This window comes from Protopterus annectens, chromosome 2.part0, assembly GCF_019279795.1.
Source record: "Protopterus annectens isolate FY-2018-M chromosome 2.part0, PAN1.0, whole genome shotgun sequence".
NCBI classification, from domain to species: domain Eukaryota; kingdom Metazoa; phylum Chordata; order Ceratodontiformes; family Protopteridae; genus Protopterus; species Protopterus annectens.
The window spans coordinates 1,580,059,385-1,580,073,551 of NC_056728.1; positions in this window are offsets into that span (position 1 = coordinate 1,580,059,385).

The following is a 14,167-nucleotide window of genomic DNA, read 5'->3' on the forward strand; positions in this document are numbered from 1 at the left end:
TACAGAGAGATTAAGTTGATCAGTCACAGCATGAAGTTATGGGAAAGAGTAGTGGAAGCTAGGTTAAGAAGGGAGGTGATGATTAGTGATCAGCAGTATGGTTTCATGCCAGGAAAGAGCACTACAGATGCGATATTTGCTCTGAGAGTGTTAATGGAAAAGTACAGAGAAGCTCAGAAGGAGTTGCATTGTGTCTTTGTGGATTTAGAGAAAGCATATAACAGGGTGCCTAGAGAGGAGTTGTGGTATTGTATGAGGAAGTCGGGAGTGTCAGAGAAGTATGTAAGAGTGGTACTGGATATGAACGAGGGTAGTGTGATAGTGGTGAGGTCTGCGGTAGGAGTGACGGATGCGTTTAAGGTGGATGTGGGATTACATCAAGGATCAGCTCTGAGCCCTTTCTTATTTGCAATGGTGATGGACAGGTTGACATACGAGATCAGACATGAGTCCCTGTGGACTATGATGTTTGCAGATGACATTGTGATCTGTAGTGAGAATAGGGAACAAGTGGAGGAGACCCTGGAGAGGTGGAGATATGCTCTAGAGAGAAGAGGAATGAAGGTCAGCAGGACTAAGACAGAATATATGTGTGTGAATGAGAGGGAGGATAGAGGAATGGTGAGGATGCAGGGAGTAGAGGTGGCAAAGGTGGATGAGTTTAAGTACTTGAGATCAACAGTTCAGAGTAATGGTGAGTGTGGAAGAGAGGTGAAGAAGAGAGTACAGGCAGGATGGAGTGGGTGGAGAAGAGTGTCAGGAGTGATTTGTGACAGACGAGTACCAGTAAGAGTGAAAGGGAAGGTCTACAAGAGGGTAGTGAGACCAGCTATGTTATATGGGTTGGAGACAGTGGCATTGACAAAAAGGCAGGAGTCAGAGCTTGACGTGGCAGAGATGAAGATGTTAAGATTTGCACTGGGTGTGATGAGGATGGACAGGATTAGGAACAAGTATATTAGAGGGTCAACCCAGGTTGGAAGGCTTGGAGACAAAGCCAGAGAGGCAAGATTACGTTGGTTTGGACATGTGCTGAGGAGGGATGCAGAGTATATCTGGAAAAATATACTAAGGATGAAGCTGCCAGGTAACAGGGAAAGAGGAAGGCCTAAGATAAGGTTTATGGATGTGGTGAGAGAGGACATGCAGGTGGTTGGTGTGACAGAGCAAGATGCAGAGGACAGGAAGAAATGGAAACAGTTGATCTGCTGTGGTGACCCCTAACGGGAGCAGCCAAAAGAAGAAGAAGAAGAAGAAGACCCTTGCTTTGACTGGAATAGCCCTTCTGGAAAAAGAAGATGCAGTCTAAGTGTGGGTACTGGCACATGGAAATGGGTACAAGACTCAGTTGCCTTGTATTTTTTCATGTTTCCTATAGCAGGTCAACATAAATAATGTTAACACTTAGCATTTCACACCCAACTGACTACATTTCAGAAATTGCAATACATTATGCTTTAGGTTACTTCTTAAAAAGGATGCACAACATATTAGTATTAAAATTAATAATAAGAGTGTGTGTATATATATATATATATATATATATATATATATATATATATATATATATATATATATGTGTGTGTATACACACACACACACACACACACACACACACACACATATATATATTTATGTATGGATTCCCTTCAAAAGCTCAAAGTTTCAAAACTTCGAACTTCAAAAGGCAAAGACCATAACATAGAAGTTTTGAAATTTCAAATGTTTTCTATGGAGTTCACTGTGCAGCACAGAATGGGATATTCACCGCTTTCCTCACTGTAGTGCGATCTTGTATATTTAATTAGCAGGGGGGGTGGGATACAGGGGGGCTTGCCCCCCTGCAAAAATGTAAAAAAAATTGTTTTTATTTAATTTTTTTATTAAGTTATTGAAGTTTCAAAACTTCGATCTTATAGTCTTGGCTATTTGAAGTTCAAAGTTTTAAAACTTCGAGCTTCTGAAGATTCATATATATATGGGTCTACTTCACATCACCTAAAACCTATTTGACTGACTTTTATTTCACCGAGACCAAATCACCTAATTTGTCAAAATACTGAAAACTCATTTGACTGAATCTCATTTCACTGAACGCTTACAATGCTAAATTTCAAAAGACTAAACATTAAACCATAAATAAACATACTCACAACAGTAATAACTATCTCTTTCCAAAACTTAAAAACGACTTACTTACCTTCTTAACACAAACTGGACAATATAAAACCAATCTAAGCAGGGGCCAACAGCCCCCACACCCCCCTCTAACTATATATACTACCTCCAGGATTGCACTACAGTGGGGTACCTTTTACTTGCCTTAGAGTACTCTACACACTGCCACTGCTGCTGGGAAAGTGCAAAACATCTGCCATATTATCTTAGATACTTCCCATAAAAATGTAGAGAGACATACCCATATTTAAAAACTCTACAACACTACTTTCTACATGACTGTCGGTATTCTGACAGTCAGCACTGTAAGTTACAGAAATTCTTTTTATCATAAACAATTCAAAAGTGAATGGAAACCCACATCATGTCTATGGCTTACAATTCAGTGAAATGAGATTCAGTCAAATGAGTTTTCAGTATTTTGAAAATTAGGTGATTTGGTCACGGTGAAATAAAGGGTGGCCACAGTGGTGCAGCCGTTAACATTGCCACCTCACAGCAAGAGGTTCTCCGGTTCGATCCTTGGCTGGGGTGCCTTCTGTGTGGAGTCTGCATGTCCTTCCTGTGGTCGCGTGGGATTCCTCCGGATGCTCCGGTTTCCTCCCACATCCCAAAGACATGCTGTAGGTGGATTGGACACGCTAAATTGGCCCTAGATGTGAGGGTGTGAGTGTGTACATGTGTGTGCCTTCTGTGGCAGGTTGGGTGCTGGGCTGGCAACTTGACACTGTAAAACTCCAATGCCAATCAAGAGCGGACAAGTGATCCACTGTGGTGACCCCTAACCGGGAAAAGTCAAAAGAAGAAGAAGGTCTCGGTGAAATAAAAGTCAGTCAAATGAGTTTTAGGTGAAGTAGACCTATATATATATATATATATATATATATATATGGGTCTATGACACATGCTCGACTAGTATATGTCCAAATCACAAAACATTGAAAACACATACACGAAAGCGCTTAACATTGAAAAGCGCTCCCGTTATGTGTAGTTAAAAAAAAAATCTATGTTTCTGCAGGGGGACGTCACCCCCCACCCCCCCTACTTTATTATTCTCACTCCGAGATCTCACTACAGTGGGGAAAAGGGAATTTTCCCTTACCCACACTGTAGTCCGATCTACGAAACAGGTACACATACACGGAAGCGCTTGTCGACGTTAAGTGCTTTCGTGTATGTGTGTTTGATGTTTTGTGATTTGGACATATGCTAGTCGAGCATGTGTCCAGATCCCATATATATATATATATATATATATATATATATATATATATATATATATATATATATATATATTTATGTATAATGTATAGAAGCTTTTTAGCAGCTTTACACTTACCATATATTATGGCTTCTTGCTCTCTCTCAATATTTGTTAATATAGCAATAACCCATGGCTGGGTGTGGGTAATGCTGGATTTTCCCTCAGGTGGTGTGGTTTGGTCACGAGGGCAAAGCCCAAGTGACCAAACAAAGCCAATCATGGGTAAATCCCTTAATTTCCCACACCCAGCCATGGGTTATTGCTATTATACAATGATGTTAATTTTGTGTTGTGTTATGTTTGTGGTGTTGTTATTATTTGGGTTTTTGTTTGCTTTACTTTGCATTTTTCCACTTTTTGTGAGATAAAATAGTCCACACTTTGACGAAGTTAGCCACAACCCCTATGTTTTGTCTTGAAATTTTGAGAATTATATTCCAAACAATAGGAGGTGACATTGCATAATATTTATTTTTTGAAGTAAACGTAGGTTATAACTGTAATTATTTGTTAAGTATAATTGACTACCTTTTCTCCAAAAGTCACCAATTTTTAGGAGGGATTAAGAGGGACAGAGCTAAAATTTGAGTTGAAATCAGGGACAGTTGAGCAGTATGCACAACCATGTTAACGAGCATACATTTCTGTTAGCCAGAACCAACTGCACCTGCAGCACAAGTTCACAGCTAGTCAACAAGGACTAGTCATTACATGTTTACTAACTAGTTTTCTGTACTTTACTAATTCATGCTCCCGAAGAGCCGGAGTCCACCTCTCACAAAATCAATGGTATGTGGTCATTACTCATTACCCAAAGCAGGTGTGTACGGGAAAGGGTGCAGTTAAATAGCAATGTTTTAATAAACTCTTTTCTCTATCACAACAACTTACAAAATGTTTAGGTAACCTGGTTAAGCCAAGAAATCATGTACTATGTTACAGCATTGATATGAGGAGAAAAAACTTCTTCAGCAAGGTGCTCGTGGCAAAACAAAAAAAAAGTAAGATACATGTCTGCAAAACACGAATAAAATGCACATAAACGCAATACTTGAAATAAATAAATAAAAATAAGGTTCAAAAACACTACACCTACCCACTTGCAGTAGGGCCTTCAAGATATACAAACACAAAGAGACAAAAAAATGCTCCTACACCCATTTAATTGCCTCACTGCCAGTATATTTCTAAGCTTCTACTAGCAAAGTTTTGGCACCCTATCAGAGTACTAGCATATTCTGATATTCCATGATTGGTTCTGCATTTACACACACTGTCTACTCACCAGCTCTCCTCTTTGATGGTTGTATCCCTTTTCCTAACAAAATACGCTGCCAGTTACTCAAAGAAGATGTTAAAAAAAATGCCTCCAGCGAATATGCCAAAACCCAATATGGCATACAAGGGTGTACCCTGAGGCTGGCTCTTATCAGGGTGTATGGGTATTGGGTGCACAATGTTCAAAAGGTCAAGTCTTTCATGTATGAAGTACTGGAAATGAGTTAAGAAATATAATAGTATGCATCAACTAGTCAAAATGTGGAATACTTAACCAACAGCTTCAACTTGGAGCCCTATAACATGGTTAAAGGTTACTTTGAAGAAATAGTGTGGTTTTGTATTATTTATCAAGGGAAGCACTTGTAACACTTTTAAAACTATTTCTTCATGCCGACATGAAGTTCATTTGATTAACTATTGTGATTTCACAGTATTAAAAAAGTCTTAACGATGGAAGTGTGATAAGCCTTTTTCAGTGCTGATCGTTGACTTTTTTAAAATTCAAAACGAGGACGCAGTGCAACAAAGAAGGATGGCCTCTCATTTTTCTGAAGACATCTGATTTTATGGCAGATGAGCGAGGATTAACATCACTATTATACAATGTCATCTCCTTAAAGAAAGGCAGAGCTGCATGATTTCTTAGCGGCTGGACTTGTAACTTAGGTTAATTTGGATTTACAATATGCACGCTAGTTGGATTGGCCAATCAGCGTGCACGTATACAAATATTGTGTGGCAAACTCAACATGCTTTTTGTTTGTTTACACTGTCCAGACATCTTTCTGAACATTTGCTTCATTGTTTTAAAGCTTTGGTAATACACAAATAAAGTACTTTAAGCAAATGAACTCTTTTAGCTTTCCAGTTATGCCATGGACATCTCTAATTCCTATCATTCATTATAGGTTCGTAGGTGTTTACTAGGCTAATGACCACAAGGCCCTTTTTAAACCTGGCCATGTATCCCAAATCTCTGACAAGTTCTGATACCCTTGATAAGTGTAAGCATGGACCTGGGAGATGAACCATTTACAGGTAACCTGTTTGCATTAGAGACACAGGTGCCAAACAGGGATGAATTTCCAGGTTCCCAACCAATCGTCCAACTTGCACATGAATTGGATTAGGGAGGAACTCTGTTTCACATGGATGGGGAGCTTGTTCCATAGATGGGGTAGTCTCTGGGATACATATCCATCTCTCCAGCAGGTCCTATTTATATCACAGGTAAGGTTTAAGTCTTTAGAACAGGTAATTCTAGTACTGTTTGTTTTGTGGATATGCAGGAGGTCCATCAGAGTGGGAGTCTGAAAATGCCCTGTATGCCAGCCATAGATCTCTCCTCAAAAGCCTGTAGGAGACAGAATACAGGAATAGGTCCTTGAGGCAGTCTGCATAGGACATATTACTTATGCCCTGTATTCTTTTAGTGAGGAACCTCTGTGGATGTTCCAGTTGTTGGATCTGCCTGGTTAGGTACATACCAATGGGAGCATTGTACTCAGTGATAGGTCTGATGAATGTCCAATACAGTGGAACAATGACTTCCTTGGACTTAGATGACATACCTTTGGTTATAAGTTGTACAGTATAGAATGATTTCCTCACCACTGTAGACACATGATGATCAAAGCCTAGATTACTATCTATGTGTGTCCCTAAGTGCCTGACTACTGGGTCAACTCTAAGGGGTGTGCTGTCAATATGATAGTTACCAGGGTGGATGACTTCCCAAAGGATGCTATTATGGATTTCTTGGCATTTAGTTTTAGTCCATGACTCCGACACCAGTTGTTTGTCTGTGTTCGCCCCTCCTGAAGAACATTTGTGTCAGTGTGAGATTCAATGACAGCTCCTAATTTGCAATCATCTGCAGATTTTGTCAGCCAGAGATCACTGACATTGGCATTTACTTTTGAGAAGTAAATGCCAAAAAGGAGAGGTCCAAGGACTGATCCTTGAGGGACTCCACTTATGACTGGCCTCTTTGTAGAGGTGGACTCCCCAATTCTAACTTCCTGGGTCCTGTCTGTGAGCCATTTGGCTATGGACCAGGTGACATATTGGTTTGTACATAACCTCTTGTGTTTGTCAACAATGCCCGAGTGGGGTATTGTGTCAAATGCCTTGGCCAGGTCAAGGTAGGTAGTGTGAACGATTTTGCCCTAATCTATTGCTTTGGTGACCTTCTCAAAGAAGTCCACCAGGTTAAGTAGGCATGATCTGCCCTTGACAAAACCAAACTGGGTTGGGTCCAGTGTCTGGAGGTTTACTGTATCTCTGTTGATCATCCCCATGATACTTCTTTCCATGGCTTTACATATAAGATCAGTGAGACTTGTGGGTCTGTAGTTTCCAGGGTCTGTAGATGGCCCACCTTTGTGCAGAGGCATCCTTGTGTGTTACCAAATTCACTACACAGCCTTACCACAGCTTTGCCTTTGTGTCACTAAATTCACTGCACAGCTTTACCTTTTCCCATCTCATTAACAGTGCACACATTGTATTATAGCATCACCATCTTGATCACATGTGAAAAATCTGTTGATTTTATACACAATTTTTTCTGAGTTCTGTTACAGCTAAAACTTCCTATTAGCTATAAATAATTTCTCCAGACATCATTATCAAAATGGAAATTATTATGCGCTGCCATTGTTTCTTAGCAATTAAATGAAAAAAATATATATTTGTCTCTCTAAGTCTCACTCTCCCTTATTTGTTATATTGAGTTGAATGTTTCTTTCAAAGCATCAATCATACATTAGGTTGCATCAAAATATGACTTACTTTAAGATGCTGCAACACTGTGCTAGACTGTTGATCATTAATAAAATCATCTGTCCTTTTTTAATTTTTTTTCTGTAAGTCATTTTTTGTATGCAGTCTGAAATTTTATATTCAAACATGAATAATTAATGTAGCCTTAAGTTAGAAAGTTAATGCCTATTAACAGTGTACTTGAATCACTATTTATCCTCCAATCCTTTCAGACTTACTGCATCTTTATTTTAAAAAGCTGCCATTTGGCATTTTTGTTAAAGAAAATGATGTGGAGTATATAAAATTTCACCAATTTCTAACTTCATGTTGCATCTACAAGTTCAAGCTAGGTATTGGATTTAGTTTAGGATGATGAGATCAGCTTCTCTTTAGGCTATAATTCATTGTCTGACAATTGCTGCAGCTTTGTATATTCACTGTTGTAATAGCCTTTACTGAACTACTGGTTTGCACCTCTTACCATAAACTAACGCACATGAGAATGTATCACTTGAGTATAATATGCCTTCATATTCAGTAAATATGATGCATTTGTAGAAAAGGGTAGAATACTAGGTTATGCACAGATACCAGAGATAACATAGAAGGTTATGATCCAGTCTTTGTTGTAACCACATTATTATGTGTTTGAGACCTGGATGCCAAGAAATTCATCTTGAGAGAGAAGATTGAGAGGTGAATCTTGGCATCTATATTGAGAACACATAAAGGAAGGTTATGATTAGAGATCTGATCATAATTCTTTGCAGTGCATGGAGCTTTTTCTGCTCCATGTATTACTGGTTACAGAAAAACAGAAAAAAAATGCAAAGTATTTTACTGGCTCTAAATGTCAGTAAAGCCCTTAGCAAGCACTGTCAGTATTCAATGCCTAGTGCAAGACCTGATATTAACAATCGTTAAGCACCTTCCAAAGTGCTGTTAATATCGAGTCTCATTCTAGAGTAACTCATCTATGTTGTCTTTTTCCCGATACTAGAGCTTCTTCATGACACTCCATGTACTACAATAATTTTGGTGCAGCACCCTGAGACAAGAAGTGAAATACAGCACAGTAAAACAGTTTGTTTATAATTTCATATGTGAATACTAGGCTAGCTAACTGAAGGGCCATTTTGAGCCTAGTCAGTAATTTGAGGTCAGGACCAAACCCTGCACTTTGTGTCAATGAGGCAAAGAACTTTAACCATACCTCTCAAGCTCTTAGAACAAGAAATCTGGACAAAGCCATAAATAAAAGTGGGATAAAGGCTCAAAAATAGGGACAAATTTTAAATATTGCTCTTACAAACTTAGGAAGTTGATAGAATAACAGGTTTTGCATTAGCATGAATTTTCCGGAGGGTATGAAGTCAAAAGCTCAAATACCTGTCATTTTCTAAATTCAATCTTTAATGATTTACCAATAATTTGCCGGAATTCTCTGCACTGCCCTTTGGCTTATCTACTGCGCCCAGGGTCTTCACAAAATGCCTGGTACCAATAATTGCATACTGCAGACAAAGAGGAATTCAAATATACCCATACCTGGACGACTGCCTCATCCAAGCAGAAAGCAAGGACATTCTCTTACAGTACCTGGCTTTTGTAAAACATCTTCTAAGTTGCCTAGGGTACACAGTAAATGAAAAGAAATCAAAACTAGTGCCCTCACAAAATATGACATTCCTGGGTGCCAGCTTGAATACAACGGCCCAGATGGCTTATCTGACGCCAGACAAACAACTACAATTAACTCAATACTTCAGAGGAATGGCAACAAAGACCCAACTCCCTGCAAGAAAAATTCTGCAGGCCTTGGGCTTCATGGCATCTTGCATACTACTAATACCGTTTGCAAAACTGCATATGAGGAAATTACAATGGTACCTAAAAAGCGTATGGACTCAACACAGCCACAGCTTGGAAACAATGATAAATCTCATTCCCTGCCTTCAACAGGAGTTTCTATGGTGGTCACAGGCATGTCACCTCAAGAAGGGTCAGCCTTTCACCCTACCCCCAGCCAGGCAAACTATGACAACAGATGCATTGGGCTATGCCTGGGGGGGCACACATGGCAGGGCAGTGCGTTCAAGGCATATGGACAGCAGATCAAAGGAATCTGCACATCAATCAAAAAGAAATTCTAGCTGTACAAAATGCTCTGACAGCTTTCAAGGACCTCTTACATCCAGGACAACTTATCATAAAGACAGACAACACCACAGTAATGTGGTACATAAACAAACAAGGGGGTACACACTTCTACCCTCTATGCAGGCAAGCAATGTCCTTGTGGAACACAGCACTGGCTTACCAAGTTCAATTACAAGCTCAATTCCTACCAGGAAAAAAGAACACATTGGCAGACGACCTAAGCAGAAACATCATGGATCCCCACGAGTGGAAACTGGATCCACAAGTATTCTCAATGATAACTCAAAAATGGGGGCTCCCAGACATAGACCTGTTTGCCAGCCCTCAAAACTATCAGCTAACAAAGTTTTGCACAAGGAATTTTCACCATCAAGCTTGGAAAGTGGACGCACTCTCATTCAGTTGGAAATTGCTAACAGTATATGCCTTTCCTCCACTACCCCTTCTCACAAAGGTACTACTGAAAGTCAGGATGGAGAGACCCCGAATGATACTCATTGCCCCAGACTGGCCACGCCAGCACTGGTACCCACTATTAAGGAATATGGCCAAGGGCCCACCATGGATTCTACCACAAATTACCCACCTGCTCACACAGCAAGACAATCAGATTCTACACAGCCAGCTCAAAACCTTAAACTTGGCTGCATGGCAAATCACTTAAGCAATCAGCCAGCTCCTCTCTCAGAAGCTGTTATGGAAGTTATTCTGGAGGCCAGAAGGCCCAGCACCAGGAAAGCCTACTCAGACAAATGGAAAAGGTTTTGTGCCTGGAACCAAGCTAAAGGCCAAAATACCCTTCAGCCTGACATACCTCAGATTCTGCAATATCTAACTGAGATGTTACACAAAGGGCTTTCTTTTTCATCTATTAAAATCCACGCCTCAGCTATTTCTGTTCACTACAACACGGATCCTCCCTTATTTTCACATCCACTCCTATGGCAGTTTCTCAGAGGGGCCAAAAACATTAGGCCTCCCAGGAGAGCATCAACACCTACTTGGGACCTCAACTTTGTTCTGGAAAAACTCACGCTACCTCCTTTTGAGCCAGCTTTCTCAGCTGATTTAAAGTTTATATCATGGAAGACTGCCCTGCTGCTAGCAATCACTTCAGCTAGAAGAATTTCTGAGCTTCAGGTACTAATGGCAGTAGAGCCTTTTCTCATTTTTCATCAAGACAGAGTTTCTCTACGAACTAACCCCTCCTTTATGCCTAAGGTGGTATCCAGTGTGGCTCTAAATCAAACCATTCATTTACCCACCTTTTTTCCAAATCTACAGAACAAAGGAGAAAGACTCCTGCATTCCTTGCACATTCACAGACAGCTATGTTACTACTTGGATAAAACTAAGGTTTTCAGAAAATCTGACCAGCTTTTTGTATCCTATGCTACAAAATCACAAGGAAAGGCTATCTCAAAACAGACCATTTCCAAATGGATAGGATATTGCATACGTTTTTGCTACACCCACCATGGAAAAACAGTTCCTGCTACCATAAGGCCCCACTCTACCAGGGCAGCAGCTACATCTACAGCCTTCCTCAGGGTGGTGCCAACCAAGGATATTCTGGAAGCTGCAACTTGGGGTTCAGTACACACCTTCACCAAACATTACCACTTTATTCTAAGACTAGAGCTGGCTTCACCACTGCAGTTTTTCAGGGCATTCTGGCCTCCTCTAACTAACCCTATCTGACTCCACCTGCCATCCTTAGCTTTGGGATTCTTCCCAAGTGTGATGACTGCGCAGTAGCAGGGTAACACGATGAACATAGTACAGTTTTGTATCTACCATAAATGTAGATGTTCGAGTGTATACCCTGCTGCAGTCCAGGTTACCCTCCCTCCATCCCCTCTGAACTAGCTGAACTTATCTCTTCCACTCTATTCTATACTACCTCTGTGGTGTATTTGCTTGTGCCTAAGGGTTTTGTTTTATTTTTCCATATAGCTATATGTATATCTATCTATATATATATATATATATATATATATATATATATATATATATATTTTTTGCCTACCTATTAGTGGCACCTGACATCTGGGGCAAGAAAAACCGAAGAAAATGGCGTCAGATGCCTCTGATATACCCCTGGCACTCTGACGTCAGGGAAGAAGCGACAGCAACTGACGCCGGACCAAGACTTTGGAATTCGGGCCGATTGCGGGACCGCCTGATGGCAGGATGACCCAAGTGTGATGACTGCAGCAGAGTATACACTCGAACATCTACATTTATGATAGGTACAAAACTGGACTTTTCAGATAACGAGTGTAATTTTAAAATAAATAATAATTTTTTCTCCTCATTTTTACCCAACCAGCAGCAGCTTTTGTTTGGCATCTACACAGTCAAGGATGAATAAGGGGGCCCTCTACAGCCATGGATATTTCAGGTGCCTAAACCTGGCTATAATGTTTGTTTTAGTGGAGAATACCCATCAGCAGAATTTAACTAAGTCAAAGGCACTATGTCAGTGCTAAAACATATAATTAATTTGAGAAGCCTGTTATTTGATAGAACACTGTTACTATAACCAGAAATATATTTTAATTTTAAAGGAGATATAAATAAGAGTTATTATTACCCACCTGATTTATTAAGCACACAAGACTGCTGTACTAAGTTTTGTTGGTTTGACAAATGTGTTGCAAAATATCAAAATAACTTGTGGTTTGGAGGACCCTAATTCCAGGAGACACACAGCAACAGCAGAGTTCACTGGTGCCTAAAGCGGGCTATGCCCATATGCCCTGAATATGCAGTATCTTTACTATAATTCCAATACTAAGCCCACTGAGTGCTTCAGTACTGGCTTTTCTGTACGACATAACAGTTTTTAGGCTTTTTTTGTTTGTTTGTTTAATGTTCATGTCATTCACCTACAGTCTAATTGCTCTAATGTTCCCCAAATGATTAATTCCCTTTTTACTGTAAACTGTTCTTCTATAGCTCAGTCAACTAAATGCATGGGTGAAAGTCTTGTCTTGTCTAAGACCAGAGATATTCCTGAGGAGTTACTTACACAGAGCATTCGAATGTATACAAAAACAGCTTAGGCTTCTTCACTAACACATCAAATGTCAATATTTATGACTAAGCAGTGCCCCAGAGCTATGAAAATAATGTTGTGGCTCTAATTGTTATGTTTCCTTTTGCAGTAAATGACAAATAAGATGAGCAGCTGTGCGGGTGGGTGCGTTTATTCAGCCTTCCTGGAATGAGCCATTATTTTCAAAGCTGGAGCTTTCAGCTTTCTTTTGTCCTGTACAAGGCTTTGGCCCATTCAGAGAACATGCCTGAAGGGATACATATCTCTGCTATAGTCACATTGTCTTCCACATACATTTCCCTCCATTAATTATGCAAGGGGTGACATACGAATATGCTTCCTAATGTTACTTTTACCCCCACTGCAGTAAACTTCACAACACATTACATTTACTACTAATGATATGCAGACAAATTATGGAAGAATTATAAAAATGGAATGGTTGAATGTTTAAGTAACTAGCATCCTCTACTTTTCCAACTGGATGATATGTTTAAATGTATAAGTAAATAGCATCCTCTAACCTTCAAACTGAAACTGCAAGGGCAAACATGATTTTTCACAGAAAAGCTTATCATTTTTTATATCACTGCATTCAAACTTGCAAGTGACTAGTAGAGACAACAGCTATTTGATACCCTGCAGGATAAAGAAAATGTTGAAACAGGAGTGTGTATCAAGTTATGAGGGTAACATTTTGACTTTGTTGTGAATGTGACTAAATTGCCTAGCACTGATAAAAGTGAAACAGAAAACTTCACGTCTGGGATGGAAACAGTTGTTTGTAAGGTGTAAGCAATATAACCATGTTAAAGGATATGTGGTTCCCCACATTCCATATTGTACATTCTAGAAATTTGCAGCTTACACAAAAAGTTGGAGTTGTACATGATTTTCTGCAATGTTATCCCTTGCAACCCAAACAGTGTTCTCTTGATATTGAAATTAATAGCTATATAGTTTATGGGATAGTGGAATGAGGAAGAACTTAAATCAGGCTGGCCACAGTATAACTGTCCTAACTGACTTACAAATCCTTCCTTCTGCACAATAAGTTTGGTTTCAGTAGTCAAGATTATTTCACTTTAGGACTAGAGGGTTCTCCCAATGTGGGGTTGTGTTGAGATGTCAATGGAAGAATGAAAGGGAGATGAAGATGTGCACCAGTGACTCTCAAATGTTGAGGGACAAAATGGCAAATACTGACTTGAAAAAATCTATCAATAAAAAACAGTTTTCAGATGTGATACTGTACTGTATTAGACTCAAAGAGCAAGTAGCCCCAGCTTAGAAACAAGTCAACCTCCCAGATTTCACCAAAGTAAAAGATGATCGGAATCATTCCCATAGGTCTAGGAAGTCTATTGGAAATGTGTTGTTTTAAACTGCATTATGACATCCAGTCCCCAATAAATACACACACACACACACACATACATATATGCATGTATGGA